Here is a 15,124-nt window from a genome sequence, read left to right as displayed (position 1 = left end):
TTGCTCTTCTTTATGTTGACACAAAACTCCTCAGTACCTGCTCCACCATGCCCCAGAAGCACACTAGCTTTCTTCCTTGTCACTTAGTCATGCCTGATTTGCACATTGGATAAAGGGCAACATGCTCCTTTCACCCAGTAGCAGCCTTGGCTGTGGGTGCGGTTTTATCAACAGAAGCTGATCCCCACTCCTTGCTTCAGGCTGCTATTTTTGGTGCTGCCTTTGTGAAGCAGTCCTGTCTTCCTTCTTGTGTGTACTTTAGGAGTTTCATTAGGGCAGTTTCTGGATTCCTCCCTAATTGAAAAATATTAAACAACTTTCTTAGACTTTTGAGACACAAGTATTTCTCTAATATCAAAAATAATTTTTGCATCCTGTATTTCATTCTTGCTCATGACCTGGTGGAATGAGTCAAAAGGTGCTGTACCTGCTAGGTGACTGCTTCTGGGAAATGTGCCAGCACAGTGCCATTAACTCTGAGGCAAATCACATTATCATCAAAGGGGAGTTTCTGGGCATTAACAAATATCCCAAGGCAGCCTAACTTGTGTGGCAGCTGCCCCAGCCATGTCTCTGTAAGCAGCCAGAGGGGAGAACTCTGATGGTGAACACACAACTGGGATTGCCCTTTGTTCTGCACTCTTTTCCTCCACCTGGAGTGCAGCCAAGATTTTGTAGTTCTTAATTATTGAGGATGAGCACAAAAATTGTGCCAGGTGAACTTTAAGGTGTAACTGTGAATGCATTTTCTTTAATACAGTTTTTTAAAACTTTTATTTTATGTTCAGGGGTATATGTGCAGGTTTGTTACATAGGTAAACTTGTGTCATGGGGATTTGTTGTAAAGATTATGTCATCACCCAGGCATTAAGCCTAGTACCCATCAGTTATTTTTCCTGATCCTCTCCCTCCTCCAACCCTCCACCCTCTGCTAGGCCCCAGTGTGTGTTGTTCCCCTTTATGTGTCCATGTGTTCTCATAATTTAGCTCCCACTTATAAGTGAGAACATGCGATGTTTGGTTTTCTCTTCCTGTGTTAGTTTGCTAAGGATAATGGCCTCCAGCTTTATCCAAGTTCCTGCAAAGGACATCATCTCATTCTTTTTTATGGCTGCATAGTATTCCAAGGTGTATATGCATGACATTTTCTTTATGCAGTTTATCACTGATGGGCGTTCAGGTTGACTCCATGTGTCTTATTTATACTGCAGGTAGAAAGTAAAGCTGTACCAAGATAGTTGTTCCTGACTTTTCAAATATGGAGAAAATAGGGGCATCTTTAAGTCTAATTTTTGTCTTCTTTCCTCCATATGTTTCTGGAAAGCATACCTTAATAGAGTTAATGGTGTCCTGAAAAATCATTTAGGCCAGTGATTCTAAAGCTTTATAGGGCCACAAATTCTTTTTTCAAAAAAATTGTGGTAAAACATATGAACATAAAATTTACCATTTTAACCATTTTCAAGTGTTCAATTCAGTGGCATTAATTACATCCACAAGGTTGTACAATCATCACCATGATCTATTTCCACAACATTTTCATCATCCCAAATTGAAACTATATAGCCATTAATCAGTACCTCTCCATTCCTTCCTTTTGTTGCCCCACTGGCAACTTCTATTCTAATTTCTATGTCTATGAATTTGCTTATTCTAGGTACCTCATATAGTTGGAATCATACAATATTTGTTCTTTTGTGTCTGGCTTATTTCACTTAGCATAATATTTTCAAGGCTTAGTTATACTGTAGTATGCATCACAATGTAATTCCTTTTAAGGCTGAGTAATATTCAATTGCACGTATATACCACACTTTGTTTATCCATTCATCTATTGATGGATGCTTTGGTTGTTTCCACATCATGGCTATTGTGAATAATACTGCTATAAACATTGGTGCACCACAGATCTTTCTGACCATCTGTGAGAGCCATGAGCCCTTGCACCAGAAAAATATGTATGTGCACAATTTTCTTTTTGAGATGGGGTCTTGCTGTCACTCAGACTGGGGTGCAGTAGTGCAATCATGGTTCATTGCAGCCTTGAACTCCTGGGCTCAAGTGATCCTCCTGCCTCGGCCTCCCAAGTAGTTGGGACCACAGGCACCTGCCAATACACCCGGCTAATTTTTCAAATTTTTTTCGTAGAGATGAGATCTTGCTATGTTGTCCAGGCTGGTCTCAAATTCCTGGCCTCAAGCAAACCTCCTGCCTTGGTCTCTCAAAGTGCAGAGATAACAGTCATGAGCCACTGTGCCCAGCCTGTGGATAAAATTTTGAACCCGCTTTAAAGAGATTCTCAGGGTCCCTGAAAACATTCATAGGTCCTTAAATTAAGAACATTTCAAATGTTGCTTACCCAGGAAACCTTCTTTCTATCCTGTCTGCAGGACTCTCTCATTTCAGAAGTATGTTGGTTTATCTCATAACACTTAATACTGGCCAGGCATGGTGGCTCATGCCTGTAATCCCAGCACTTTGGGAGGCCAAGGTGGGTGGATCACCTGAGGTCAGGCATTTGAGGCCAGCCTGGCCAACAGGCGAAACCTAGTCTCTACTAAAAATACAAAAAATTAGCCAGGAGTCGTGGCACATGCCTGTAACCCCAGCTATTTGGGAGGCTGAGGCAGGAGAGTCACTTGAACCTGGGAGATGGAGGTTGCAGTGAGCTGAGATCATGCCATTGCACTCCAGCCCGGGCAACAGAACAAGACTCCATCTCAAAAAATACAAAAAACAAAAAACAAAACAAAACCAAAATAAAAGCAAACCCCATTAATACTGGTATAGTAGACATACAAATGGCCAACAGGTATATTTAAAAAATGCTCAACATCACTAATCATTGGGGAAATGCAAATCAGAACTACAATGAGATCTCATCTTACCCCAGCCAAAATGGCTATGATCAAAAAGACAATAAAATGCCCTACCCCAAAACACAAAACACAAACAACCAGATACTGGCAAAGACACCAAGAAAAGAGAACACTTATACACTGTTGGTGGGAATGTAAATTAGTACAGCCACTATGGAAAACAGTATGGAGATTCTTCAAAAAATGAAAAATAGAACTACCATATGACCCAGCAGTCCCACTACTGGGTATTTATGCAAAGGAAAAGAAATCAGTTTATCAAAAGGGTATCTGCACCCCCATGTTTATTGCAGCACTATTCGCAATGGCAAAGATATGGAATCAAACTAAGTGTCCATCAGTGGATGAACAGATAAAGAAAATGTGGTATATACACACAACAGAACACTATTTGGCCATAAAAAGCATGAAATCATGTCATTTGCAGCAACATGTATGGAACTGGAGGTCATCATGTTAAGTGAAATAAGCTAGGCACAGAAAGACAAATATAGCATGTTCTCACTCATATATGAAAGCTAAAAAAAAGTGGATTTCATGAAGATAGAGAGTAGAGTGATAGATAACAGCAGGTTGGGAAGGGTGTGTGTGGTAGGGGGATGAAGAGAGGTTGGCTAATGGGTACAAACATATTGTTAGATAGAAGGAGTAAGTTCTAATGTTCAATAGCGCCATAGGGTGACTATAGTTAACAACAATGTATTGTATATTTCAAAATAGCTAGAAGCGAGGACTTGAGATGTTCCGAACACAAAGAAATGACAAATACTCAAGGTGATGGATACCCTAAATACCCTGACTTGGTCATTTCACCTTCTATGCATATAACAGAATATCACATGTACCCCATACATGTATACACATATCACATATCAGTTTTTAAGAACTGGTACGGTAAAGGGGACCTTTTCTGTTTGCTTCCTTGTGTGTGTCTGTCTCTAAATTAGATTGTAGGGTTCCCAGGAGCAGGGACCATCTCGGATCTTGCTGGGCATTGCTTCCCAGTACCTGGCCTAGTGCTTGGCATGTGGTAAGTGCTCTCTAAACACTTTTTGTGTGCTTCCCAGATCTAGCCCAAGATCATCAATACTCAGAGGAAATGTGCTTGGACCAAAATCTTACAGTTGATTAGGAGCTGAATTTTTTGGGATGGACACAGGCTATTCATTACTATTCTATCTCCCATTCTAGGGCTCTCTCCACTGTTCCACACTGTGCCTTTGCCTATGCAGGTAGTTAAGCAGCACTGCCCATCCTGTGTGCAAATCTCAGCAGGCCACTGGGAAGTCTTGATTTTCAACCTTCCTGGGTCTACCAGAGGGATTCTTGTGAAAGTTTAGAGCAATGGCCATGTCTTTAGTTATGGGCATGAGGGACCCTTGATTTGCTTCTCCTCACCACCATATATAGTTTTTCAAAAGGTCTGTATTCATTGATAAACCTTTCATTGAGCACCCACCAGGTGCCAGACACTGATTCCGGGTCCTGAGGATAAAAGATGAATGAATCATAGGCTGTAGTAAAAAAAAAAAATCAATGACCATAAGTATAAGGAGTTAATTTCAGTGCTCTTAATTCTGCTCCATTGATCTATATACTTATCCTTGGACCATTGCCACAATGTCTTGATTACTGTGAACTTCTAGTTAGTTTTGAAATGGAGTCGCATAAATCCTTCAACTTTGTTATTCTTTTCAAGGCTTTTTGGCTATTTAGGTTCTTGGCCTCCATATATATATTTGATCAGCTTATTAATTTTTACCAAAAAAAAATCAGCTAGGATTTTGGTAGCAGTTGCTTTGCATTAATTTGGTTGATAAATTGTAGGAAAATTCCATCTGCATTTAAAAAACAAATGGTCATCTTGCCAATATTGAGTCTTCCAATCCATGAATATGGGATTTAGGTCTTTAATTTCTCTCAATAATGTTTTAGTTTTTAGTTTACAAGATTTGCATTTCTTTTGTTAAATTTATTCCAAAGTATTTTATTTTTTCTGTTGATATTATGAATGGAATAGTTTTCTTAATTTCATTTTCGGATTGTTTGGTGTTAGTGTGTAGAAATAGAATCAATTTTTGTATGTTGAAGTTATATTCTACTTCCTTGCTAAACTTGTTTCTTAGTAGATGTTTAGTAGATTTGCTGGAATTTTCTACATATGGACTTACACCATTGTGAATGAAGAGAGTTTTAATTCTTCCTTACCAATCTGTATACCTTTAATTTTTTTTCTTTTGACTTATTACATGGCTATAACCTTTAGGAAAATATTTAATATTAGTAGTGAGACCAGACATTCTTACCTTTTTCCCAATCTTAGGAAGAAAGCATTTTGTCTTCCTCCATAAGCATGAGGCTAGCTGTGCATTTTTTCCAGATAGCTTTTTATCAGAAAGAAAGTTTCTTTCTTTTTTTTAAATTTTGAATTTTTGTGGGAACATAGTAGATGTTTATATTTATGGGTTGCATGAGATATTTGATACAAGCATGCAATGCATAATAATAACATCACAGTACATGGAGTATCCATCACCTCAAGCATTTATCCTTTGTGTTTCAGACAATCCAATTATACTCTCGTTATTCTAAAATGTACAATTAAATTATTTTTGACTATTGTCACCCTGTTGTGCTAGCAAATAATAGGTCTTATTAATTCTTTCTGTTTTTTTATATTCATTAACCATCCCCACTTCCTCCTACCTTTCCACTACCCTTCCTGGCCTCTGGTATCCATCCTTCTATTCTCTATTAGTTCAATTGTTCTAATTTTTAGTTCCCACAAATAAGTGAGAACATGTGAAGTTTGTCTTTCTGTGCCTAGCTTATTTCACTTAACATAATGACCTCCAGTTCCATCCACATTGTTGCAAATGACAGGATCTCATTTTTTCTTGTGACTGAATAGTACTCCATTGTGTATATGTACCACATCTTCTTTATCCATTCGTCTGCTGATAGACACAGTTGGCTTCCAAATCTTGGCTGCTGTGAATAGTGCTGCAATAAACATGGAAGTGCAGATATCTGATTTCCTTTTTGGGGGCTACATTAAAATGGGGTAAGTACCCATACCAGTGGGATTGCTGGATTGTATGATAGCTCTATTTTTAGTTGTTTGAGGAAATTTCAAACTGGTCTCCATAGTGGTTGTACTAATTTACATTCCCACCAACAATGTACAAGGATTCCCTTTTCTCCACATCCTCACTAGAATTTTTTATTGCCTGTCTTTCGAATAAAAGTCATTTTAACTGGGTTAGGAGAATATCTCATTGTAGTTTTGATTTACATTTCTCTGATGACCAATAATGTTGGGCACTTTTTCATACACCTGTTTACCATTTGTATGTCTTCTTTTGAGAAATAGCTATTCAGATCTTTTGCCCATTTTAAAACCTGGTAATTAGATTTTTTTCCTATAGAGTTCCTTATATATTCTGGTTATTAATCCCAGATAGATAGTTTGCAAATATTTTCTCCCATTTTATGGATTGTCTCTTCACTTTGTTGATTGTTTCCTTTGCTGTGTAGAAGCGTTTTAACGTAATGTGATCCCATTTGTCCACTTTTGCCTTGGTTGCCTGTGCTTATGGGGTATTACTCAAGAAATCTTTGCCAAGACTAATGTCCTGGAGAGTTTCCCCAATATTTTCTTGTTGTAGTTTTATAGTTTAAGGCCTTAAAGTTTTAATCCATTTTGATTTTATTCGATTTTTGTTTGTGATGAGAGATAGGAGTCTAGTTTTATTCTTCTGCATATGGATATCCAGTTTTCCCAGTACCATTTATTAAAGAGATTGTCTTTTCCCCAATGTATGTTCTTGGCACCTTTGTTAAAAATGAGTTCACTGTAGATGTATGGATTTATTTCCAGGTTCTCTATTCTGTTCCGTTTGTCTATGTGTCTGTTTTTATGCCAGTACCATGCCATTTGGGTTACTATAGCTCTGTAGTATAATTTGAAGTCAGGTAATGTGATTCCTCCAGTTTTGTCCTTTTTGCTTAGGATGGCTTTGGCTATTCTAGTTTTTTTGTGGTTCCATATAAATTTTAGGAATGTTTTTTCAATTTCTGTGTTGACTGTCCTTGGTATTTTGATAGGGATTGATTTGGACAGTATGAACATTTTAACAATATCGATTCTTCCAATCCATGAACATGAAATGTTTTTCCATTTTTTTGTCCTCTTCAATTTCTTTCATCAGTGTTTTATAGTTTTCATTATAGAGCTCCTTCACTGCCTTAGTTAATTTCTAGGTATTTAACTTTATTTGTAGCTACTGTAAATGGAATTACTTTCTTGATTTCTTTTTCAGATTATTCACTGTTGTCATATTGAAATGCTACTGATTTTGTATGTTGATTTTGTATCCTGTAACTTAACTAAATTTGTAAGTTATAGTAGTTTTTGGTGAAGTCTTTAGGTTTTTCCAAATATAAGATTATATCATCTTCAAATAAGGATAATTTGACTTTTTCCTGGCCAATCTGGATGTCCTTATTTCTTCCTCTTATCTGATTGCTCTAACTAGGACTGGAGGAAATTCTTTTCTATTCCTAGTTTGTTGAGAGTTTTTCACTAAGTAAGTACTGGATTTTGTTTAATACTTTTCTATATCTGTTGAGATGGTCATGTGGCTTTTCTATATCTATTGAGATATATTGATATATTATTACATTAACTAATTTTTGGATGTTAAGCCAACCTGGCAATCGTGAGATCAATCCCATTTGGCCATGGCATACAATGCTTTTTATATGCTGATGAATGTGATTTGCTAATATTTTGTTAAGAATTTTTGTGTCTAAGTCATGAGGGATATTGGTCTGTAGTTTTCTTGCGATGTCTGTATCTGATTTTGTTGTCAAGGCAATACTTGCCTCATAGAATGAATTGGAAAGTCTCCACTCTTCTATTTTCTGAAAGATTTTGTAAAGTATTGGCATGGATTTTTCTTAGTATTTGATAGAATTTTTATATAAAACCATCTAAACCTGAATTTACTTTCAGGGAGGATTTTTAGTTACTAATTCAATTTCTTGTTATACGTATATTCCAATTTTTTATTTTTATATTTTAGTCAGTTTTGGTAACTTGTGTCTTTCTAGAAATTTGTGTGTTTCATCTCAGTTGTCTAATATTTTGGCAGAAAGTTGCCTATATTTCCTTATGATACTTTTAAATTCTGTATGGTCAGTGATATCGCCTCTTTCATTCCTGACTTTGGCAATTAGTGTTCTCTTTCTCTCTTGGCCAGTCTAAATAAAGTTGTCTCAATTTTGTTGATCTTTTCTAAGTACCAACTTTTGGTTTCATCTATTTTTTTTTTTTCTGTTTTCTTTTTCATTGATTTCTGTTCCAATCTTTATTTCTTCTTTCTGCTTGCTTTGGATTTGTTTTTCTCTTCCTTTTCTAGTTTCTTAAGATGAAAGCTTAGGTTATTGATTTGAGAGGTTTTTAAATTTCTGAGATAGATGATTTAAAATCTAAATTTACTTTTTAAGCATGGCTTTACCTGTATCCCATACATTTTGATATTTTTGTCTTCATTTTAATTCAGTTCAAAGTATTTTACAATTTCCCTTGTGATTTGTTCTTTGACCTATGGGTTACTTAGAAGTGTATCATTTTATTTCCAAATATTTAGATGATTTCAAAGATTTCTTTCTCTCAATATTTAATTTAATTCCCTTGTGATTGAAAAATACGCTTTGTGTGATAGTAATCCTTTTCAATGTATTGAAACTTATTTTATGCCTAGTATATGCTGTACTCTGGAGAACCATCCATGTGCTCTGTAATGAAGGTATATTCTACAGTCATTGGGTACAATGTTCCAGAGACATCATTTAGGTATAATTGGTTCATAGTATTGTTCAAGTCTCCTATACCTTGCTGATTTTCTGGTTAGGTGTTCTATTAGTTATTGAGAGTTGAATATTGAAATCTTCAACAATTATTGTTGAGTTGTCTATTTGTCCTTTTTTGGGGGGGGGGGAAGTCTGAGTGTCTCTTATTAACAGCAGTTTATACAGATCTGTTTTCAAAGTTCAGGCACAGAGCCCTGGAGAAGAGCAGTCTCTGAATAAGGACGCCAGGAACACAGGATGTACACATCTTCGGCAGGCATGTTTAGCCGCAGAAGGATTCAATACTTCAAATTGGAATTCCACTGGATATTTGAGAGGGACCAAAGTTGAGGGTAGAAAGAAGTCTTCAACAGGACTCAGATCTCAGTCTAGGGCTCCACTTGCACTGTCTAAGTCCATCCAAGTATTAGGACCCTGGGGGGCAAGAATCAGGCCAATCCATTTCAACAGAAGCAGATTCTTCAATCTGCACTCAGTTAGTTCACACTTGTTTCCACTGGTCCCACAGTTAAAGAGAATTGGCCTTATAGTAAGAGACAGACCACTTTCTCTCTGACCCTCTCCAGCACCTCTCTTCAGCTGCATCTGTGCAGGAACTGCTGGGAAAATTGAGGCCTGCCTTTTCAATTCAGCATGTGCCTTACCCTCAAATATTCAATCAATGACAGGATGGAGGCTACCTGTGAACTCAGGCTGACAACTGTTCTCCCCAGTCCATCACACACATTGCCCTACCTTAGTTCTGCCAATTGCAGTACCTAGGCTGGAGCTACAGTAGACCTCAAATTGGGACCTAAAGCCAGTCTGCCTAGGCACTCGGGAATTTTTCGTAGCAGGTGTGGATAAAAAAGTAAATGAATGTGATAATGTGAGAAGAGTGAAAGAGCTTCATTTGATAATTAGACATCTGAAGTGATTTTACTTTTATTTTATTCACTTTAAGCCAATCATGAAATTTCACAGTGATTTCTCAGGTAGGAGCAGAAGGAAGACAGTGTTAAGAATCACTGGGGCTGTGGCCCAGTTGGCCTGAGGAGGTAGAGGCAGGGTGGGTCCTCACTGGGGCAGCTGGAGGGGCACAGACTGCCCTGCTAGAAGGTAGATGATGTTATGAGAGCGTGAGAACTGGTATGCAATGTCATCTGCAGCTTCCGGCTTGTGCAGCTCAATCTGGCCATCACCTGTGGTGGCCAGTGAGTTGGCACTCAGCTCAGCTGCCTTGGAGACTCCCTTGGCAGAGATGATGACCACCTTTTTTTGCTGCTCAGACTTTTCCACCATGAATTTGGCCCTCTCTGATTCCTGCTGAGCCACCAGTTTCACTCCTACCACTTCTGTGAACTCCTTCCCAAAGGTCAGATGTGTTAAGGATACATCATCCAAGATGAACCCAAAGGTGGTTGCTTAGTCTGTAAGGTCGTTGCTGACCTGCCTTGGAGACCAGTTCTCTCTGGGTGATCAGTTCTCCAGCATCAAAGTAAGCCATCAGTAACATGAGGATCTTTTCACATCATCCAGGATGAGCTTAAAGGTGGCTGCTTGCTCCATAAGGTCGTTGTTAACCTGCCTGGAGACCAGCTCTCTCTGGGTGATCTCCAGTATCAAAGTAAGTAATCAGTAACATGAGGATCTCTTAGTGTTGTACAGCAGCACACGCTCATCATAGTCCTCTCCAATGCTGGTGAAGATGTGAGGAAGGTGGCTAGTGACAGGCTGGAAGACAATGTGCACTGTAATCTTGACGTTCTGTAAATCTTCACTACCAGTGATGACTGGTGTGTTATGTGAGCAAGAGTAGCAGTCAACGATAATTGGTTTCTGTACCAATAGGATGAGAAAGTGAGTTCCTTTCCCTACTGCAATGTCCTGTACTCCATGGAATCTGCCAAAGATTTAGCTCTGTGCTCAGTATCCACATAATATAAGGCAGAGCTCACCATGCCTCCTGTAACAGCTAAGGCCAGGCTAAACTTGCCAAAGGACTCTAATACTTTGGCAGCCATGTTTCCTTCTGCTGGACTCTTTTATAGCCAGCTTCTATTCCCTGTTCTTTAAATTAAGTCAGTTTTTCCTTCATGTATTTTGATGCATTTTTGTTAGATATGAATACATTTATAACAGTTACATTTTCCTGATATATTGACCCTTTTATCGCAACAAAATATCTTTGTCTCTAATAATATTTCTTGTCTTAAAATCTATTTTGTCTGTTATTGATATAGCCTCTTACTTTTGCTATTTCAATTATTTTACTTTCAACCTATTTGTGTCTTTGAATGTAAGACACAATACAAACAGCATATAGTTGAATCTTGCTTTTTTTCCCCCAGTGTGACAATCTCTGCATTTTGATTATGGTGTTAGACCTTTCACACTTAATGTAATTATTTATTAGTTTGATTTATATTTGTCATTTTGCTAATTATTTTCTATATGTCTTATGTCTTTTTTGTTCCTCTGGTCCTCTTTTACTGCCTTCTTTTGTGTTGAACAAATATTTCTTAGAATAGTATTTTAATTTCTGTTTATTTTTTAGCCTATATATCATTGAGTCATTTTCTTATTGGTTTGCCTTGGGATTGTAATATGCACCCTAGTTTATCACTTTTACCAACTAAATTCTGGCAAAATATAGAAGCTTGGCTCCATAAAGTTCCATTCTCTCCCCCTCTTTTGTGCTATTATTGATATCTATCTATCTATCTATCTATATATCTATATATCTATCTATCTATAATGCCCTTCTCTAAATAAACCCAGCAATACATTGTTATATACTTGGCGCTTTATATTACTTTATGACTTTTAAAAAATAAAGAAAATAAAGGAAAATATATTTATAGAACCTCTTATATGAAGTCATATATTTCCCATTTCTGGTGCTTTTCATTTCTTCCTGTGATTTCAAGTTACTCTTTGGTGACATTTCCATTTATTATGAAGGTTGATCGTCCTTTAGTATTCCTTGTAAGGCAGTTCTGTTAGTAACAAACTCATTCAGTCTTCATTTATCTAGAATGTCTTGCCTTTAGTTTTGAGGGATAGTTTTGCTGGATATAGCATTCTTGGCTAACATTTCCTCTCTGGCACTTTGGGTATATCATCTCATTGTCTTCTGGTTTCGAATATTCAGTTGAGAAGTCAACCATTAATCATGCTGATGCTCCCTTGTATGTGATGGGTCATTTTTCTCTATCTGGTTTCAATATTACCTTTTTGGCTTCCTTTACACTTTTCACAGTTTAACAATGATGTATCTATTTGTGGAACTCTTTGTATTTATCAAATTTTGGCTCATTAGGCTTCTTTGATGTGTAGGTTAATGTTTTTCATCACATTTGGGAAATTTTTGGCCATTATTTCTTCGAATATTTATCCTATACTTTTTTTTTGTTGTTTTCCCCTCTTTCTGAAGACAACTGTTATACACATGCTAGTAAATACATTGTCCCACTGGTCTCTGAGGTTCTATCCATTTTCTTCTATTCCCCCCCCCTCTCTTTTTCAGATAGGATAATTTCTATTGATCTATCTTCAAGGTCACTGATACTTTCTTTTGCCTTCTTGAATCTATTGTTGAGCTCCTCTAGTGAGTATTTTATTTAATGTATTGTGCTTTTCAATGCCAAAATTCCAATTTGATTCTTTTTACTATTTCTATTTGCTTATTAAGATTCTCTATTTGTTGAGTCGTTTGTCCCACTTTTCTTTAAACCTTTACACATGATTCCTTTTAGTTGTTTGAATGTATTATTATAGCTGCTTTGAAGTCTTTCTCTGCTAAATTCAACTTCTAAGGACATAAAGAGAGATAGTTTCCACTGGCTGCCTTTTTTTCTCTGACTATTAATCACACTTGCCTGTTTCTTTGTGTTTTTCATATTTTTGTTGTTCTTGAAAACTGGATTTTTTTAAAGAATGTAATGTAGCAACTCTGGATTTTCATTCCTTTATCAACTCTAGGTTATTTGTTGTTGTTTGCTTGCTTCTTTGTTTAGTAAACTGTGGGCTAAATCTGTGGATTATCTTTCCCATGGTGTGTGGCCACTGAGATTTCTGCTTTTTTTATTATTTATTTTTATTTTTAAGTCTGGCTTCTGAGAGGTCATTCCTATGTCTGCTTAGCTCACTGGTCAGCAAATGATTGGAAGCAGTTGTGCCTAAGCATCTTGAGCCAATAAATCTTATGTTCTCTGCTAGTGGATCTGTGAGTGGTTAGAAAAACAATGCTGTAGAATCCTACTCTTCTTAGCTGCTGTTCAGCAGTTTCAAGCATAAACATTGCTAAATGTTTTTATTCAATTTCTAGATACCAGAATGGTTTGTTATTTTTTAAATCAATTTTGTCTAACATTATAGTTGCTTTTTTGGGAAGAGAATGTGCTGACTTCTTTGCTCTCCTTTAATGAGGTTTTATCTTTGCCATAGCTATAAGCTTGAAAGTCTTAAAGTCTCTGCTTAATTCAGCTTAGTGTTTGCTGTGAGCCAGACACAATGCTGGGTTGTGAAGAAGAGTAAATATACAGCTGTTGCTTCCAAGATATCATCCAAGGGAGGGGTAGAGAATGGAACTTAGAAGTGGGTTGAGCGGGTGGGGTTAACATTAATTGAGAAGCTATTTTATGCTAATGCCTATGCCAGAGGTCTTATACACATTCCTTCATTTAATGATAAAATGAACTAGTGCTTTCTTGACCTACATCTGAAATATGCTTAAGTATTAGGAATTATTTAAAAATAAATTTTTTTGGTTTTTAAATTTTATTTTTTATTTTATTTGTTTTATTTTTATAGAGATGGGGTCTCGCTATGTTGCCTAGACTAGTCTCAAACTCCTGGCCTCAGGCAATCCTCACACCTTGGCATCTCAAAGTACTCATATTACAAGTGTGAGTCACTGCACCTGGACTGGTTTTTGCTTTAATATAAAAAAGTATAAAGCAGGGGAAAATTGCGCACAATCTGATTCTTTACATACTCACTAAAATTAGTTCAAAATAGAAAATTAAAGAGAAAGTACCCTATGAATATGGTTAGAAGTTCTTAAGAGTAACGAGGTATAAGAAAAAAAGTTAAAGCCCTGCTCACTTGTCTTTCACTCCAAAGGCAATAATCTTAAACAATTTCTATAAATTTTTCACAGACTTTTTTTCTATACATATATTAGCATGTATGTATGTGTATATTCTTGCTCATTTATATAAAAGGGGTTATGCTAGAACACTTTCTGTTTTTCACTTTTTACTTTGTCTTGGAGATTTTCTCATATTAGTACATATAGTGAGACTTCCATTTAACAATTGTGCAGTATCCCATCATATGAATGTATCAGTTCAGTATTGATAATTTAGGTTGCTTCCAGTTCATGTAATTTGAAAAACATTTTCAAGTATGTTTCTCAATACATTATTACAAATAAAATTGCTGGTTGTACATACTTTCTTTGAATAGGAATTGGCAAGCTCTCTTCTGAAAAATTGCATATTTTACTCTTCTTCCGTTTGTTTATGAATGAGCTTAATTCTCCCACGACCCCATCAATCCTCCAAATTCTCAAACCTGACGGGTAAAAAAATTGTGTGAATTTTAAAAGCTCACACAGCCTAGAACATATATAAGCAAATAAATAGTGTTTTATACTTTCATATTGTTAATGTCACCATTGGTCAAAATCCTTAATAAATTCTTTTGAAAATGACTTTAAGAACAACTTAATAAGCTACCTATCTCCAAATCACTTCTTCCTTTATATTTATACTTTATTTTTGATTTCCAATGATATTCTTCAACTTCAGTAGTGGCACAAAGGCTCTGTTTGGGGATTCTCTCTCCTCATTTCAATAATAGCCTTCAATAACTCCTAATAATAATAAAAACAAGACCCACTAAGTAAATTGTGAACATAAGAATTTCTAGAATAATTGTTATTTATATTGATTTGTATCATGTAATCAATTCAAAATAAGTGATCTCAATAGAAACTTCAAGACAAGTCCATTCTCACTCAACTCCTGACCCTCCGTATATAAATCTCTCCATATAGAAAAGAATCTTCCAAGACATGCATCTTATTCATAGAGCTTTGGACAAAGGCAGTGTAAGGTAATGCCACTCAGTCATATTTTATTTTATATATATATATGTGTGAGTGTATATATATATATTTTTGCACTGGAGTAGGTCTTAAAGATACAACCATGAGCAAAAAGAAGTCTGGTATTTGCTTTAATGCAGCTTACAGTCTAACATGAGATAGAGACATTAATTAAGCAATCATACACACACACATGATATTTATACGTGTGTGTATATGTATACACATATACATACTATATATGTGTTTTATATCTATATAATGTGTGCATATA

The 15,124-nt window shown here is 36.3% G+C and overlaps 1 protein-coding gene and 1 pseudogene across 1 annotated transcript in view; one reads left to right on the top strand and one right to left on the bottom strand.

The window, feature by feature from the left end:
- Positions 1 to 15,124, top strand: part of HEPHL1 (hephaestin like 1) — a 78,524-nt gene that overhangs the window by 18,457 nt on the left and 44,943 nt on the right. The gene's annotated exons all lie outside the window — the stretch shown is intronic.
- On the bottom strand, positions 8,295 to 13,537 carry LOC101006260 (annotated as a pseudogene).

Source organism: Papio anubis, chromosome 12 (assembly GCF_008728515.1).
Source record: "Papio anubis isolate 15944 chromosome 12, Panubis1.0, whole genome shotgun sequence".
Taxonomy (NCBI): Eukaryota; Metazoa; Chordata; class Mammalia; order Primates; family Cercopithecidae; genus Papio; species Papio anubis.
This window is presented reverse-complemented; position numbering and strand designations above follow the sequence as displayed.